The sequence below is a fragment of the Cololabis saira genome, chromosome 7 (genome assembly GCF_033807715.1).
Source record: "Cololabis saira isolate AMF1-May2022 chromosome 7, fColSai1.1, whole genome shotgun sequence".
NCBI lineage: Eukaryota > Metazoa > Chordata > Actinopteri > Beloniformes > Belonidae > Cololabis > Cololabis saira.
The window spans coordinates 42,275,544-42,293,210 of record NC_084593.1 but is presented as its reverse complement, the minus strand read 5'-3'; the positions used below and the strand labels follow the sequence as shown (position 1 = coordinate 42,293,210).

At 43.5% G+C, this 17,667-nt stretch overlaps 3 non-coding genes across 3 annotated transcripts; all 3 read right to left on the bottom strand.

The window, feature by feature from the left end:
* Nucleotides 1-938: 938 nt before the first annotated feature.
* trnad-guc (transfer RNA aspartic acid (anticodon GUC)) lies at nt 939-1,010 on the bottom strand. The gene has a single exon. It is a non-coding gene; the product is annotated as a tRNA-Asp (tRNA).
* A 444-nt stretch (nt 1,011-1,454) lies between these two features.
* On the bottom strand, nt 1,455-1,527 carry trnav-cac (transfer RNA valine (anticodon CAC)). Its single transcript has one exon. It is a non-coding gene; the product is annotated as a tRNA-Val (tRNA).
* Nucleotides 1,528-2,779: 1,252 nt separating this feature from the next.
* Nucleotides 2,780-2,851, bottom strand: trnad-guc (transfer RNA aspartic acid (anticodon GUC)). The gene has a single exon. It is a non-coding gene; the product is annotated as a tRNA-Asp (tRNA).
* Between the last annotated feature and the right edge of the window lie 14,816 nt (nt 2,852-17,667).

Here is a 17,667-nt window from a genome sequence, read left to right as displayed (position 1 = left end):
CTGATGTTAACCATTACACCATGGAACCCACTTCTGCTGTTATTGTGGTCTGACATTGTGGTGGTGGCACCTGACAGAGTGCTGTCCATGAGTGCTGTCCATGCTACCGAGAGCGTCTGGGTGTTTAGGGTACCAGGGCCCTGGTCCTCCAGCTCCGCGGGCTGGCTCTTTCACTCCGGTGGCTGGTGGGGGGGGGGGAGCTTAACAGCGGGTCCCCGGGTTCGCACGGTGAGCCGTGTCTCTGGGTGGCTCCGGGTCTGGACGGTGAGTCAAAGGTGAGTTGCTGAGCAGCGGGGCGGTGAGCCGGGTCGGTGAGTGGCTTTCTGCGGGCTGGCTCTTTCACTCCGGTGGCTGGTCGGAGGGGAGCTTAACAGCGGGTCCCCGGGTTCGCACGGTGAGCCGGGTCTTTGGGTGGCTCCGGGTCTGGAGGGTGAGTCAAAGGTGAGTTGCTGAGCAGCGGGGCGGTGAGCCGGGTTGGTGAGTGGCTTTCTGCGGGCTGGCTCTTTCACTCCGGTGGCTGGTCAGGGGGGAGCTTAACAGCGGGTCCCCAGGTTCGCACGGTGAGCCGGGTCTTTGGGTGGCTCCGGGTCTGGACGGTGAGTCAAAGGTGAGTTTTTGAGCAGCGGGGCGGTGAGACGGGTTGGTGAGTGGCTTTCAGGGCCGTGCTGTCAGTCTGTGTCTGGGTCGAGGCGACGGCGGGCATAAAAAGCGATTCTCCCAGAGATGCTCTACATGCTGTCCTAAATAACTGCTCTTTTTACTTCTTCATTGACATTTTCTGTGTGTATAAAATCCACCCTCAATCAGAGTTTCCTCTGATCAAGCTGCAGCATTTAGAAGCTTCTTTGGCAGGCAGACAGCAACTGCTAGTCTATTTTCTTAATGACCATTGTTTACTTGACTCAATCATGTAGGTATCATCGTACGAAACAAGAAGTCTCCCCGTCGGGGAATCGAACCCCGGTCTTCTGCGTGACAGGCAGAGATACTGTCCACTATACTAACGAGGACAGTTTTGTGCCACAATAACTTCCTGATTGCAGGAACTTAATAACTGTGTACCAATGTCATTGGAAAGTCAGTGTCCATCTCTTTTTAATCTTTTATATTGGTCCGCGATTCTCGGCTCTCCGCGGTCTCAGCGCGACGGGAATGCAGGTGAAGCCCCGCGAGTCTCGGCTCGGTTTGCCGCGAGGCTCTGGTCCAGCTGGTACGGGGTTCCCCGCACCTCCGGGGACCCCCTCTCGGAACCTCTGCTGCTGGGGTCTGGTGGTGGAGCTAGTGTACGCTAATGGAGAATGACTGGCTTTTGGTCAGTTGTGGAACTGCAACAAAATTAATTTCTGCATGAGACCCAATGCGAGAAAGAGATGGTCGGCCTTCCTGTCCTGTGCACCAAGAAGAGGACTGGAGTGGTTTTCCAAGTCCAAATAATGGTATTGCAAAGTCATACATGTTTCCGCCCAGTTTCGAACGGGGGACCTTTCGCGTGTGAGGCGAACGTGATAACCACTACACTACGGAAACAGACATGCTTTGAAAATGGCGGGCATAAAAATAAAATCCTGTAAAAAACTCTGCTACAATTCTTGACAGTAAGATGGATACTGCAGGTTTTCTCCTGGCTGCTCTCAAAGACTCATGCTGATGTTAACCATTACACCATGGAACCCACTTCTGCTGTTATTGTGGTCTGACATTGTGGTGGTGGCACCTGACGGAGTGCTGTCCATGAGTGCTGTCCATGCTACCGAGAGCGTCTGGGTGTTTAGGGTACCAGGGCCCTGGTCCTCCAGCTCCGCGGGCTGGCACTTTCACTCCGGTGGCTGGTGGGGGGGGGGAGCTTAACAGCGGGTCCCCGGGTTCGCACGGTGAGCCGTGTCTCTGGGTGGCTCCGGGTCTGGACGATGAGTCAAAGGTGAGTTGCTGAGCAGCGGGGCGGTGAGCCGGGTCGGTGAGTGGCTTTCTGCGGGCTGGCTCTTTCACTCCGGTGGCTGGTCGGAGGGGAGCTTAACAGCGGGTCCCCGGGTTCGCCCGGTGAGCCGGGTCTTTGGGTGGCTCCGGGCCTGGAGCTGCAGCATTTAGAAGCTTCTTTGGCAGGCAGAGGGTGAGTCAAAGGTGAGTTGCTGAGCAGCGGGGCGGTGAGCCGGGTTGGTGAGTGGCTTTCTGCGGGCTGGCTCTTTCACTCCGGTGGCTGGTCAGGGGGGAGCTTAACAGCGGGTCCCCGGGTTCGCACGGTGAGCCGGGTCTCTGGGTGTCTCCGGGTCTGGACGGTGAGTCAAAGGTGAGTTGCTGAGCAGCGGGGCGGTGAGCCGGGTTGGTGAGTGGCTTTCTGCGGGCTGGCTCTTTCACTCCGGTGGCTGGTCAGGGGGGAGCTTAACAGCGGGTCCCCGGGTTCGCACGGTGAGCCGGGTCTTTGGGTGGCTCCGGGTCTGGACGGTTAGTCAAAGGTGAGTTGCTGAGAAGCTGGGCGGTGAGCCGGGTTGGTGAGTGGCTTTCAGGGCCGTGCTGTCAGTCTGTGTCTGGGACGAGGCGACGGCGGGCATTAAAAGCGATTCTCCCAGAGATGCTCTAGATGCTGTCCTAAATAACTGCTCTTTTTACTTTTTCAATGACATTTTCTGTGTGTATAAAATCCACCCTCAATCAGTTTCCTCTGATCAAGCTGCAGCATTTAGAAGCTTCTTTGGCAGGCAGACAGCAATTTCTAGTCTATTTTCTTAATGACCATTGTTTACTTGACTCAATCATGTAGGTATCATCGTACGAAACAAGAAGTCTCCCCGTCGGGGAATCGAACCCCGGTCTTCTGCGTGACAGGCAGAGATACTGTCCACTATACTAACGAGGACAGCTTTTTGCCAAAAGAACTTCCTGATTGCAGGAACTTAATAACTGTGTACCAATGTCATTGGAAAGTCAGTGTCCATCTCTTTTTAATCTTTTATATCGGTCTGCGATTCTCGGCTCTCCGCGGTCTCAGCGCGACGGGAATGCAGGTGAAGCCCCGCGAGTCTCGGCTCGGTTTGCCGCGAGGCTCTGGTCCAGCTGGTCCGGGGTTCCCCGCACCTCCGGGGACCCCCTCTCGGAACCTCTGCTGCTGGGGTCTGGTGGTGGAGCTAGTGTACGTTAATGGAGAATGACTGGCTTTTGGTCAGTTGTGGAACTGCAACAAAATTAATTTCTGCATGAGACCCAATGCGAGAAAGAGATGGTCGGCCTTCCTGTCCTGTGCACCAAGAAGTGGACTGGAGTGGTTTTCCAAGTCCAAATAATGTTATTGCAAAGTCATACATGTTTCCGCCAAGTTTCGAACAGGGGACCTTTCGCGTGTGAGGTGACCGTGATAACCACTACACTACAGAAACAGACACTGTGAGCCGGGTCTTTGGATGGCTCCGGGTCTGGACGGTGAGTCAAAGGTGAGTTGCTGAGCAGCGGGGCGGTGAGACGGGTTGGTGAGTGGCTTTCTGCGGGCTGGCTCTTTCACTCCGTTGGCCGGTCAGTAATATAATATGAAAACATGGTACAAACAATTATAAATAAATGAAATACATCACATATAAGTAAAATAATACAGCAAAGTCCATCGTACAAGAGGTAAGTAAGGATATCAGTCTTCTAAATCAGTGGGAAAATGTCTTAACACTTCATACATTTTTTGTGCTTTTTTTCAGTTATTAGTTTTAAAGATTTTAAATATAATCCAAATTAATTTAAATCACAGCCTTAAGACAGAATTGTAAGCATAAAGCCTTGTTTTTATTTTCCAAACACCTTCCAACAGATCTTTGTTTCTTTCAGGAATCTCATTCCTTATCTGCCGATGTAAATGTTTGGAGGTCACAACGGGTAATGACATGTGGTTTTCTCCCAATTCTGAGCTTCTGCTGGAACCAGCAGAAAAAAAGGTCTTTACTGGAGATTCCTGCATGCAGACTGGGACAGCCATGCTCATTACACTTTAGTGCTAGTTACACTTAATAACATTACTTTGATTACTGCTAACATTTATGGATACAATTCTAAACCAGAAAATGATTGTCTACTTGACTGGATAGAAAATAGACTGTTATTATTATTTCAGCAGTTTGTATTAATGTGTTTTTTTTTTTATTTCTGCATATAATGACTGGCCGGGTAAAACTTATGGATAATTTTGAAGGAAACCTCCTTAACCTTGTTTACAATTAAACATTTATGAGGGAGCATCCACACTTTCTTCCGGTTAATATTTTTAATAAATTGATTCCAATAAGCAGTAACATAATGTCTCTTTGGAATAGAGCACGTATTTTCCTGTTAGTATTTCGGGGGTGGAATGAGAAACAGATTTTTGCCTCTGGAGAGTTAATTTAACCGGGGAGAGCCTGTCAGCCTGTTACAACTCCAGACAAAGAGGGGGAGCGATTCTCATTAATAAGAGAGTACATTTTACTGTAAAGGACACACACATTCAGACTCAGAGGGTAGATATTTAATACTAGTCTTGCAAATTCAAAGCATGAATTTATGTATTTCTAACATATATGGTCCAAATGTTGATGACTCCTCGTTTTTTCACTCTTTTTTCACCTCACTTTCTGCTCACCTAGACAACACAGTCATCATCGGAGGACTCAACATGGTTCTGGACCCTGGAGTGGACAGGCTCAGTAATGCAGGCGGACACAGGAGTTGGCATTCAGCAAGTATTGTTAAGCAATACATGAATGATCTGGGTCTTTGCTCCCCCTCTCCCTTCCCCTTAGGGGGTCTTTCACCTCCTACCAGGCCATTGCCTTAAATAAGAATGTATTCTTAGCAATTCTTGCCTGGTAAAATAAAGGTTCTCTACTACTACTACTTTGCGATACATGGCGTTCTCTCCACCCAACCCTCAAGGACTACACTTTTTTCTCAGCTGTTCATCACTCATACTCTAGGTTAGATTATTTTTCTAGTCAGTAGCTCTCTGATGAGAGATATCTCAGAATCACAAATACACTCAATTATTATTAGCGATCACGCACCAGTTTCTTTCACTCTGGGGAAGAGGGGGAGCGTATCATCCTCCAAAAATTGGAGATTTAATACATCATTGCTCAAAGACCCAGACTTTATTAATTTTTTAAAGAAAGAATGGGACATATTTTTGCAAAATAACGATCAGCCGGAAATATCAGCGAGCGTTCTATGGGAAGCAGGAAAAGCAGTAATGCGAGGTAAAATAATTTTCTTTTCCTCAAATAAGAAAAGGAAAGATAACTTAAAAACGAAAGAATTAATGCAAAATTAAAATGCTAGAGGACAAACATATCCTTAGTAGAATAAGGAAAACTAAAATAGAATTAAATAAAATAATTGACGCAAAAACGCCGTTTCTAGTACAAAGGCTTCGCCTGGAAAACTTTGCACACGCAAAAAACAGATCGGGGAAATATTTAGCCAATCAATTAAAAATAAACAAAGAAAAAAGAAACAGACAGAACAACTGTGTTTCTGATCTGATGGTGAAACATCAGAGAGGATCCAAGAGAAGATTCACCTGCCAGGTTGTTGAAGGAGACAGAGTGAAGATAGATGCTGAATACACGCTGGACTTTACAGGTAAGACACCCTGAAATCATGAAGACAAGGAAATAAAGGCGAGAAGTGCAAAACATCATCTAAACTGTTTATTATCACAATAAAGCTCATCCATGCATAATTAATTCAGAGGATTGTTCATATTTCCTTTGCAATCATTTAGTTGAATCCTTTGATTCCAGATTCCTCTCTGATCGACACCAGCGTGATCATCAGATCAGCAGTCGGGGGTGATGCTGGTTCTGGCTGCTGTTGTCCTTATTTTCATCAGATGCAGGAGGAAAACCAAAGAAACAGAAGATAAGCAGAATGAATCAAGTATGAAAGTCATCAGAAAACAGCACATGTGCAGAACTGAACCAGCTTATATCTGAAGTCTCTGTCTCAGATTCCACTTGTGGAAACTCCAGGAACCTCCAATAACTGCAGAGGTCAAATCCTCTGTTGAGATGAAACAACTCTGAGGTCTTGATCGTAATACGATGATACCTACATGATTGAGTCAAGTAAACAATGGTCATTAAGAAAATAGACTAGAAGTTGCTGTCTGCCTGCCAAAGAAGCTTCTAAATGCTGCAGCTTGATCAGAGGAACCTCTGATTGAGGGTGGATTTTATACACACAGAAAATGTCATTGAAGAAGTAAAAAGAGCAGTTATTTAGGACAGCATCTAGAGCATCTCTGGGAGAATCACTTTTTATGCCCGCCGTCGCCTCGTCCCAGACACAGACTGACAGCACGGCCCTGAAAGCCACTCACCAACCCAGCTCACCGCCCCGCTGCTCAGAAACTCACCTTTGACTCACCGTCCAGACCCGGAGCCACCCAAAGTATTAGGGCCATGCAGGAGAAAAAATATTTGAGAGGGCAATATTTATTTTTATTGTGAACTTCTAGAAAAAAGTCCAAATGTCGAGATTAATGTTGAAATACAATTAAAAGAATAAATTGTTAATGTCTCTTCTGGCCCATCAAATCCAGTTAGCAGAGTGACTGACAGCTCTGCAGCAGCAGCCGTAACTAACTAACTAACTACATCCTTGGAGGGTCTATAGGCCTACGAGGCATTTTGGAAAGACAGTCACATGCGCTGTTTTCTACGTATAGTCTCAGAAGGTTGACTTTATTCTCGAAATTCCGACTCTTTTCTTGAAATTGTACATGGACATTAATCTCAACATTTTAACTTTTTTCTTGACATTTCCACTTTTTTCTCGAAGTGCATAATGGGCGAGGGCTGCCCTGGAGGCATCTATCAATTGTATTATCTAAGGTTAAATTGCAATAATAATAACATTCTATTTTCTATAGTCAAGTTGACGATCATTTTCTGGTTTAGAATTGTATCCATAAATGTTAGCAGTAATCAAAGTAATGTTATTAAGTGTAACTACCACTAAAGTGTAAGGAGCATGGCTGTCCCAGTCTGCATGCAGGAACCTCCAGTAAATACATTTTTATCTGCTGGTTCCAGCAGAAGCTCAGAATTGGGAGAAAACCACATGTCATTACCCGTTGTGACCTCCAAACATTTACATCGCCAGATAAGGAATGAGATTCCTGAAAGAAACAAAGATCTGCTGGAAGGTGTTTGGAAAATAAAAACAAGGCTTTACGCTTACAATTCTGTCTTAAGGCTGTGATTTAAATTAATTTGGATTATATTTAAAATCTTTAAAACTAATAACTGAAATAAAAGCACCAAAAATGTATGAAGTGTTAAGACATTTTCCCACTGATTTAGGAGACTGATATCCTTACTTACCTCTTGTACGATGGACTTTGCTGTATTATTTTACTTATATGTGATGTATTTCATTTATTTATAATTGTTTGTACCTTATTTTCATATTATATTACTGCATAATTGTCATGGGACATTCAATCTCTACACACTTTATTCTCAGGTTTACATAGTGTCCAATCTACTGTTCCCTTTATCAACCTCGTTTCAATTACAAATGTATTTATAATGTATTATATATTTGCCATTTTTGTTTTAGAATGAACCTTTGACACAAATAAGAGAATTGAGAAAAAAAAACAAAACCATACCTGCTCTGAGAAGCAACACAAAACCACAGTTTCACGGTTAAAGGAGTCAGTTTGGGGGAAAATGCAAGAGGTGTTAAACAAATGTTCATCAATGCATATGTTTAAATAACTGATTAAAACAATGAAATGGTTCTCTCCCAGAACGACGCGGCCTCTGGGGCTTTTCCATTTACTCGGCTCCTCTCCGCTCGTCTCTTCTCTTTTTTAAGGGTTTTCCTCGAGGTGACAGTTCTGGTTATAGTATAATAAAGTTATAGTATAATATAGTTTATTTCTATTATGTAATAAACCGAGTTCTATGGTGTTTTTTCAATAAAGGATTGCAACAGTTCGCCCTCTAGCGGTTATACAAGGTAACTGCAGTCAGTGTAAAGTTAGAAGGTTTAAATGACAAAAGTACATCCTGTTATTACTTTCAAAATAAATTGACAATAAACAGTTAAAAAGGCACGACAACGAGTCTGTTTCGAGGAGAAATTAGTGCAAAAACAATCTTTATTCGTCTTCTGTCATTAATTAATGTAATTACAGTCGGTAATCTATGAATAGTTCTGTAATTAAAATGAATTACAGTCGATAATCATGTCTTTACGTGGAAGAAAACGGTAGTTTCTAGTGTCACCACCAGAGGGCGGTCTGTTCTCATCATCGCAACAACAGTCATCAAACTTTCTACAGAAGAATAAAAAAAAAGCTACGGATTTACTTTATTTTTTAGCACTTTAAACAGCGAGCCAAAGTGCAAAACTGCAATAAAAGACAATATTGACAAGACACAAGACACGAAACATAAAACAGATCATGAAACCTAAAATAGAGAAGAATCGAGGACCGGACATGTTTTTTAATAAATCTTTATTGACAAGGATTACAATATCCAGTCGATCTGAACGTCCAGTGAACAGTAAACAGGTGGAACAGAGAACAGAAGAGCCAGGGGTTACAGTGGATTATATACAAACTTTGGAGAGGCTGCAAATATTCACAGTCTTAATCGCCTTTTGATTAGAAGAATTAATAAGTGATTTAAGAGACGCTAAGTACAGTTTACATTCATTTTTCAGATGTACAATGGAGGGTTTGCTGTTACTCCATTTGCATTTATGTATGTGATTTACCTAGTAAAATAATTATGTTGACTGTGTTTGATATATTTCTTGGAAGATTATCCATATAAACTACATATTACACTATATAAAAGAATGTTCTCTTTCTTCCAGGTGAACATTAAATTGTATCTTTATTTGCAGGTCTTCTCAGCACTGTATAGAAAATGTGACAGAAGTGTTTCAGTCTCACACAATGCTGCATTTTCGCGGTACTGTAATATGACGTCAGACGTGAAAACAGTTGATACAAATAATAAACTGCGTTTGCCTCCTTAAATAATTCACCTTAATCTAAAATCATTTAAAATAATTCACCTTAATCAAAAACCATTTAAATGTCAGCATTAAATCACAATAACACCTCACTGACTATATTTCCTTTTTTTAATAACAAATATTATCTTATCTATCTTATCTTATCTGTCATTTCTGTATGTAAATACCTTCAATTCGACACACATAACCAATTGCAAATAACACAAAATGAATAAATGGAGATTAAACCGAATTAATTTGTACTTATTGTTACTGTTAAGAGTAACTTATTTACCTGAGTAACTTAACAACTTACAGCTGTCTTAAAGGAGCTGTATGTAAAAGCAATAATAAAACAAATCATAAAATGACCCCGATATGTCAACAGACATTTAAAAATCATGTTCATTTCAAATACTTATGTCACTGACAACAGCACTCAAGCCAGGATATTCCAGTTTAAAAAGAGGAGTTGCAGCCCTCAACTGATGTTTATGTTGTCATTTTTTGTTTTGGCCTGAAGCTCCACTCTCCACCCATCTCCCAATCACCAAGTCAGTATTGTTTCTGAAGCTCCACCCTCCACCTATCTCCCAATCACCAAGTCAGTATTGTTTCTGAAGCTCCACCCTCCACCTATCTCCCAATCACCAAGTCAGTATTGTTTCTGAAGCTCCACCCTCCACCTATCTCCCAATCACCAAGTCAGTATTGTTTCTGAAGCTCCACCCTCCACCTATCTCCCAATCACCAAGTCAGTATTGTTTCGGCATCTGGGTTGCCAGCTCGGCTCTAATTATGGCAGCCATGGCAGCCTACGTTCCTGCTGCATTCTGCAGCCTACCTGGCAACCTCTGGTCGGGGGGAGGAGGGGGAGGGTACACGCCGCTCAACAATATTTTGAAAGTGACTGCAGTACCAGTTTTGGACATTTCTTACAGACGGCTCCTTTAAAATAACTGTCTCACAAACCAAGTTATTAACATATTAATTATGAAGAATATAAACGGACCTATTATCCGGAGTATCACTCTTAACACTTGTTACATTACTTGAAACGGGTCATGTGATTACAGTCTATTTATAGCTTCTATTCAGTGAAAACCGGTGTCGTGCCAAAAAGTGATTGCCTGCCAGAATCTGATTTCTCCCCTGAAAATGGGTCTTTTTACCTGCCAAAAATTGATTGAAGGCCAAATACAGTTAATGAAAGGTTGTTTTTACCTAAATATGATTTGATCCCATTCTTGAGCTTCATAATATAAACACTAGAGCTCACATGATTGCTTTTAACTCTTTTAAAGGACCATTACAACACAAAATAGGCATTTTCACCTGCCAAAAATTGATTGAAGGCCAAATACAGTTAAAGTTATTCTATGCAGTCTTCCTAGAGCTAACAAGATTTGAAAGTGGCGCTTCCTCTAACCCCCGCCCCCCCCCGCCCCCACCCACGAGCGCTCCGTCCAAAGCCTCGCCCCCACAAACACGAACGCGCATACGATTATTAAACATTTTGGACAGCACATTTACAGTAAAACTACCCCATGTCTCATTCACCTGTAAGCGAGGTCGGTTTTAGGGGGGGCAGGGGGGGGCTGTGCCCACCCAAACGTGCCCACCGGCGTCTCCATCCCGGAGAGCGTCGCTGAACGGCACGGCAGCGCTGCGGTGCGCTGCAGGCTCTAAAGCCGCAGCTACGCCGTACCCTACGGCGTAGCTGCGGCAACACAGCCCGCACGGCACCGGAGCGCGCTGCCGTTCACCGGCGCTCTCCGCTCTCGCCGTGAGACGCCCACGGACCCCATACAGCTTCCGAGCGGGAGCTCCTGCGGCTTTTCACGGCTGCGGCTGTTCACGTGTCCCCCCGGGCTGCTGCTGCTGCTGCAGAGGCTGCTGGGCAGAGAGCAGCAGCCTCTGCAGCAGCAGCAGCAGCAGCAGCAGCAGCGGACTAACGGCTCCCGCTCCCCGGTTACACACAGCGGGGACCGAGCTGCTCTGGAAATAACTTAATATATATAATAACTATATACTGGGGTCCGTGGCAGAAGGGAGGGAGGGAGGGGGATACACTGGGACACTGTGAGCCCAGGAGGACCCGTGGAAGTGAACACGTCGGGCTGCTGGAAGCGAGTGCGCGCATGGGACAGGGCGGGGGGACGTGGTTTAAAATGAAGACATCTGATTGGTTCTTTCCCTTCCTGGACCTGGACCAATCCGTATCATTCGGACCGAATGGGGGGGGCTTAGAGGTGCCATTTTCAATCAAAATTTCAATCAAGGAGAATGCCTTTAATGAAAAGTTTTTTCTGCCTAAATATGACTTGATCTCATTCTTGAGCTTCATAATCTGAAAATCTGACGTTTTGGCGCTATCGTTCAACGGACTGCTGTGCGCGCTCCCGCGGCCAGAAATCAGAAGAAATCAGATTCTGGCAGGAAATCACTTTTTGGCACAACACCGGCATTCACGGTGATAGCATTCCGTTAGCCGCTAGCATGCTAACGTTAGCTCCGGTCGCGGCTCATTTGATGCTCAGCAAACACATTTTCTACCCCACTCTTCGTCATAATACCCTCCCGCAATCAACAGCATCATATAAAAACACCCCACAGTCATTTAGTCAGGCGACTACCTGTATACTACCTGTAATACCTGTACAGAAAATGTGACAGAAGTGTTTCAGTCTCACACAATGGTGCATTTTCGCGGTACTGTAATATGACGTCAGATCGCCCACACCCTCTAGTGGCCTTTGTCTAAACTGCACTGGGAATAGATATGATTTAATGCTGCGGCACATAAACTGTAAAATCGTGTTCTTTAACATACGTTTAAAAAAAATGGGGGCTATGACGAGGGTTTTAAATATGAATTTAGGTGCTTTGCTGTTTTGTTTTGATCTGGAGTGTACACTCTGTTTTACAAACGACAAAATAGTGGAAACAGAACAACACACTATAATATAAGCAGGGCTGCACATAATTATTTTGGTCTGGTGCTCAGAGGAGCCCCTGGATATGTGACTTGGGGCTCCAAAAACGCGGTGACCCGTCTCGCCGGATCGATAAAAGAGGGATGCAGGAATAAGTTATAGGCAAAACGATATTTATTCACGTATAAAGATGAATTAACAAATTATGGTGCGTGTTAGTCTGTAGAGTCAGTATAAGTAAGTTACAGTTTTTATCGGCCAGATTGGGATGCTCACGGCATATTTTGCACATAGAAATAAAGGACGCCCGATTTCAGCAGCGCAGGAGCCAAAAAAAAGCCCCAAAACTTCTAAACCGCATAAAAATGTGTTTATTTTATATGAAAAAACGTGTTCTTTAATAGCATTGAACTTGCATGACTGTACAGACAGCCAACCATATAGCAGCTGAAATAGCCTCCTATGCTCTGTATGTCCACATCAGCCAAGGTGTAGAATATTGCTTCAGGTGAAGAATATGGTGTAAAAGTTAACTTATTTCAATAATTCAACTAGAATATGGTGTAAAAGTTAATTTATTTCAATAATTCAACTAGAATATGGTGTAAAAGTTAATCTATTTCAATAATTCAACTTAAAAGGTGAAACTAATATATTACCTAGTCTTATTACATGCAAAGCAAGATATGTTGAACCTTTATTAATTTTGATGATGGAATTGTTTATTGATTTCATAAAATATTCTCTAATTTATTTTTTATTTGGGGTTTTCATAAACTGTGAGCATAATCAGAGAGCAGCGTCTTGCTGGTGCAGCTTACTGCTGCACGCAGTGACGGACACTGGCTGATTTATGGTTCCGCGTTGCACCAACGCAGAGCTTACGGGGTAGGATACGCGGGAACGCGAACGTACGGTGCGCGTCGCCGCGTAACATCATGCCACTTCTCGGCGAACACACGTTTTCTGTTCGATTCGGGTAGTGGTTCAGTTTGGCGTCTCTTTGTAGTTGGTGGTGGTGGAACGCCAAAATAATTACTTAATGCCGCTTGCTTCTTGGACATTTTGACGAGACGTGTCGGGGTTTGTTCAGTAAAGCTGATCCTTACCTCTCTTCCTGCCCAACCCACCGCTGCCACGAGCATGGAGGGGGAGTAAGGACGCGCTGTGATTGGCCAGTACCAACTTTGAGTGGCAATTCTGGGGAAAAGCTCTCCCAATAGATTTTTTAATATTAGTATTCTGGTCTGGCCACAACCAATAATATGAGCCCCAGCTGTTGGTACGCAAAAGCGCTTCACAGCACAAGATTGACAGTGCACTGTGGATTTTGACGGCGCATGCGCTCTGGCGGCCCACTTATGTGCAGCCCTGAATATAAGGGTCACAACTACAATACCTGGATAAGACTGAAAGAATATAATAGCACTCTTAAATAAAGACTCGACAACATCACTCAAATAAAAAAAAATAATGATGATTTTGTGGCTGAAGATTTTTCATCATTACTTCTCCAGAGGGAGGTCAACATCTGGCCACAACTCTTTAACCACCTTCTCAGCATCCTCAAACCTATCAAATGTTAGCTTTGCACATCTCCCTGGGGCTTCGGCACAATGCTTGAGGTTCTTTCTGAGTTGATCACCATCAAACTTCAGTACCTGCAAAAATAAAAAACATCTTTCAATTGGCAACATTATTCATGCAAAAGATGGAAATAAAATGACATCTACCCTTCCTGTTGTCAGTTGGTAGTTTAACAGGCAGCAGAAACTGACCGTATAACACTTCAGGGAATACAAATGCTTTTCTCAATCGATTGTTTCAACTGTTCGTAACGATTGATGGGATAAGAATGAAAGTACCTGTCCCTTTTCAAAATGGAGGAGGACAGCAACATAATCCCAAACATAAAACGGAGCGAAAGGCACTTTTTCCACTTCCACCCGGTTATCATCACGCTTGTAGATCAACTCGTACCTGATAGGAAAACAAACAAACAAAAATAAACACAAACATAATAATCAACTCTGCAGCACATAGAAGAGGTGGACAACCTGACGACCCACAGTCCATCACAGCCCAACAGTTTCAGTGCAGCATGATCAGTGGCGGTTTTAGACCCTTTTTGGGGGGGCTGAAGCCCCCCCAAATTTGATCTCAGCCCCCCCAAAATTAAGAGGACATTTTCCCTTTCCAACGATACCAATATTGTGTTTGTACAATTTAAAACTGCGTTATTTTGGGGCTGATGCAGCCGCGCCTCTCTGCCTGCAGTCACTGCACTGTGTCCAGCAATGTCCCGCCCACAGCTCCATCTGATTGGTTACACACAGAGCCACAGCACGGGAAACAGCAGTTTCAGCAGTGAAGGCTGTACATGCTCTGTGCTCACACAAACAGAGGAGCGGAGAATACGTTTTGCCGGATAGAGAAGCAAATACAGAGTCACAAGGATCTGCTGGAGTCTATACCAGCACGCTGGGGTGGAGAAGTACGAGGAGAACAGGCAAACTCCACACAGACTCCAGCAGTGAATAAAGACCTAACAGTACATCATTATTCCTACTTTAAATGAATATGACTTGTTATCCTTTTAACTGTGCTAAGAAAGTTCTGCCAGTGGTTCTGGGGTGCCCTTGGAAGAATTTGGGAGCAAAGCTCCCAAATCTGAATCCTAACCAGAAAGTATAAACACAGTACAGTCTAGTGCAGGGGTCGGCAACCCAAAATGTTGAAAGAGCCGTATTGGACCAAAAACACAAAAAACAAATATGTCTGGAGCCGCAAAAAATGAAAAGTCTTGTATCAGCCTTAGAATGAAGACAACACATGCTGCAAGTTTCTAAATTAGTAATAACTGGGGAAATATTTTTTTTTTCATTATGCACTTCGAGAAAAAAGTGGAAATGTCCAGAAAAAAGTCAAAATGTTGAGAAAAAAGTCAAAATGTCGAGATTAATGTTGAAGTACAATCTCAAGAAAAAAGTCGAAATGTTGAGAGAAAAGTAGAAATGTCGAGAAAAAAGTCGAAATGTCGAGCAAAAAGTTGAAATGTTGAGAAAAAAGTCAAAATGTTGAGATTAAAAAGGAAAGGAAAAAGGAAGAAAAAAAGAGAAAAAAAGGAAAAAGAGTAAAAAAAAGAAAAGGAAAAAAAGCAAAAAAAGAAATAGAGAAAAAAAGGAAAAAAAAAGAAAAAAAGGAAGAAAAAAAAGAGAAAAAAAGGAAAGAGAAGAAAAAAGGAAAATAAGAAAAAAGAAGAAAAAAGAAATACAGAAAAAAAGAAAAAAAGGAGAAAAAAAAGAAATAAAGATGAAAAAAAGAAAAACAAGGAAAAAAAAGGTCAAACATTTTTGAAAGAGCTCCAGGAGCCACTAGGGCGGCGCTAAAGAGCCGCATGCGACTCTAGAGCCGCGGGTTGCCGACCCCTGGTCTAGTGGTTACAGAGTTTGACTTTGGTATGGTTAAAACCCCAGAATGGCAACCAAGATGAACCACCTTGGGCCCCTGAGCATGGTCTTAACCATAATTGCTCCCCCTGTGTTTGCTCTTTCAGATGTAAGACACTTTGGCTAAAAGCGTCTGCTAAATGACAGTAGTAGTAGTTGTAGTAATATGACTTGCTATCCTTTTAACTGTGCTAAGAAACTACTGCAAGTGAAGAGGAGTTTTTTTTTTTTTGACAATCACTTTGATGTCAGAAGTGGGAGACGGCACTGAGCATCTAGTTGTCTACTCTTGCATCCCAGACAATGAGAGTATATTTGGAAAAGTACAGGTACCTTTAGACACAGGGCTACCAACTGCTGCTCATTCAGATGTTTGTGGTTCTTACCCGTGTGTCTCAGACATGGCCTGTGGTCTCCAGATGAATCTACCATTCTTGAAGACGCAGATGGCTTTGGGGTCACCCTCAGGCAGTAAAGGATAATTTGTGAAGTCCTGATTGTCTGGGCTGTGGACCAGCACAACATGCACCACTTCCTTTTTGTACAGGACAGTCTCATAGATCCGCATGATCGGCTCTTTACTGTTGCAAAACTGAGGAAAAGAATGACAAATGAGACCCTCACAGTTCATTGAAAACTTTTTCGTCAGAGTCAATAAATGTACCAATGTGAAATATCTGTCATTGAAAAGGAATTCAATGCAGAAGTGCCAAAATGTGAAGTTCCTCTTCTGACCACTAGGGTCCCGATCCAACAGTTAGTTTAAAGGGGACCTATTATGAAAAACATGTTTTTTCTTGTTTTAACATATATAAAGTGGTCTCCCCTCACCCTGCCAACACAGAAAAGATGGAAAGACACGAAATTCTGCAGGGTCTGTTCACCCCGCCCGGCTTAATCTTCCAGTGTCATGTGACTTCTACGAGCCGCTCAGAATCTGCTCCCGTCGTTACGTAACAACGGGAGCAGATTTCCATAGGTCTGCCTCCGCTGCTGAAACCACGCCCACAACTAATTCAGCCGCCTGGAGCTCCGCCATTGTTTAGAAGCGGTGGCTGTTTCCACAGCGAGGGGACCGTTTTTGCAACAACACTTACCCTCATAAAAGGATCAGTGCCCACAGTACCCGGAAAATTCAGTGTTGTGATTTCTTTACAGTTAACATTCATTTTTCTTGTAACATAAGAAATGAAATGATGAGGAATCGGAGTAAATAACTGTAGTGTACCTGTTTAGAATTCAATTAAATCTTCCTGTGTGAATTAGTGTGAAGACGAGGTGACCTGTTCCCTCTTCAGGGAACTAAAGGCTGATTTATGGTTCCGCGTTACACCAACGCAGAGCCTACGGCGTAGGGTACGCGTCGATTTAACGCAGAACCGTAATTCAGGCTTTAAGATCCGTTTACACCGTGTAACTGAATAAGAGCGTCCAACTATCACGTCGAGCTGCGTGACATCGGACGCTCTCTGTCCACACTGAAACCGTTAAACTCTCTCTGTCCACACTGAAACTGTTAAACTCTCTCTGTCCACACTGAAACTGTTAAACTCTCTCTGTCCACACTGAAACCGTTAAACTCTCTCTGTCCACACTGAAACCATTAAACTCTCTCTGTCCACACTGAAACCGTTAAACTCTCTCTGTCCACACTGAAACTGTTAAACTCTCTCTGTCCACACTGAAACCGTTAAACTCTCTCTGTCCACACTGAAACCGTTAAACTCTCTCTGTCCACACTGAAACTGTTAAACTCTCTCTGTCCACACTGAAACCGTTAAACTCTCTCTGTCCACACTGAAACCGTTAAACTCTCTCTGTCCACACTGAAACTGTTAAACTCTCTCTGTCCACACTGAATCCGTTAAACTCGCGGCCAGTTAGGACAGTCCAATACAAAAAAAATTAAGCAATGGAATTTATTTTGTCGCTGCAGCTCCCTCGCATGGGAGACGCTTTGTGTACGCAGCCGGCTCGTCTCCCCGGAGCGAGGCTTTGTCTCCTCCCCTGCTACACGTCATTCAGGCAGCCAATCAGCGCAGAGCCTCATTATCATAGCCTCCCCTCCCCTCAGAATCCCTAACAGATAATGAGGTTAGAAGCGGTAAAACTAGAGACATGGCCCACAGGCTGAATTTCTGTTTTATGTAGAAAAAACAAGCTTTAGATTGTTTTTAAGACATTCAAGGCCTGTTTAAAATATACATTAAATGCCATAATAGGTCTCCTTTAACTCCATTGACCTCCATGTAAAAATGTTCAACTTAACAGCAGAAATAAGTATATTTACAGTC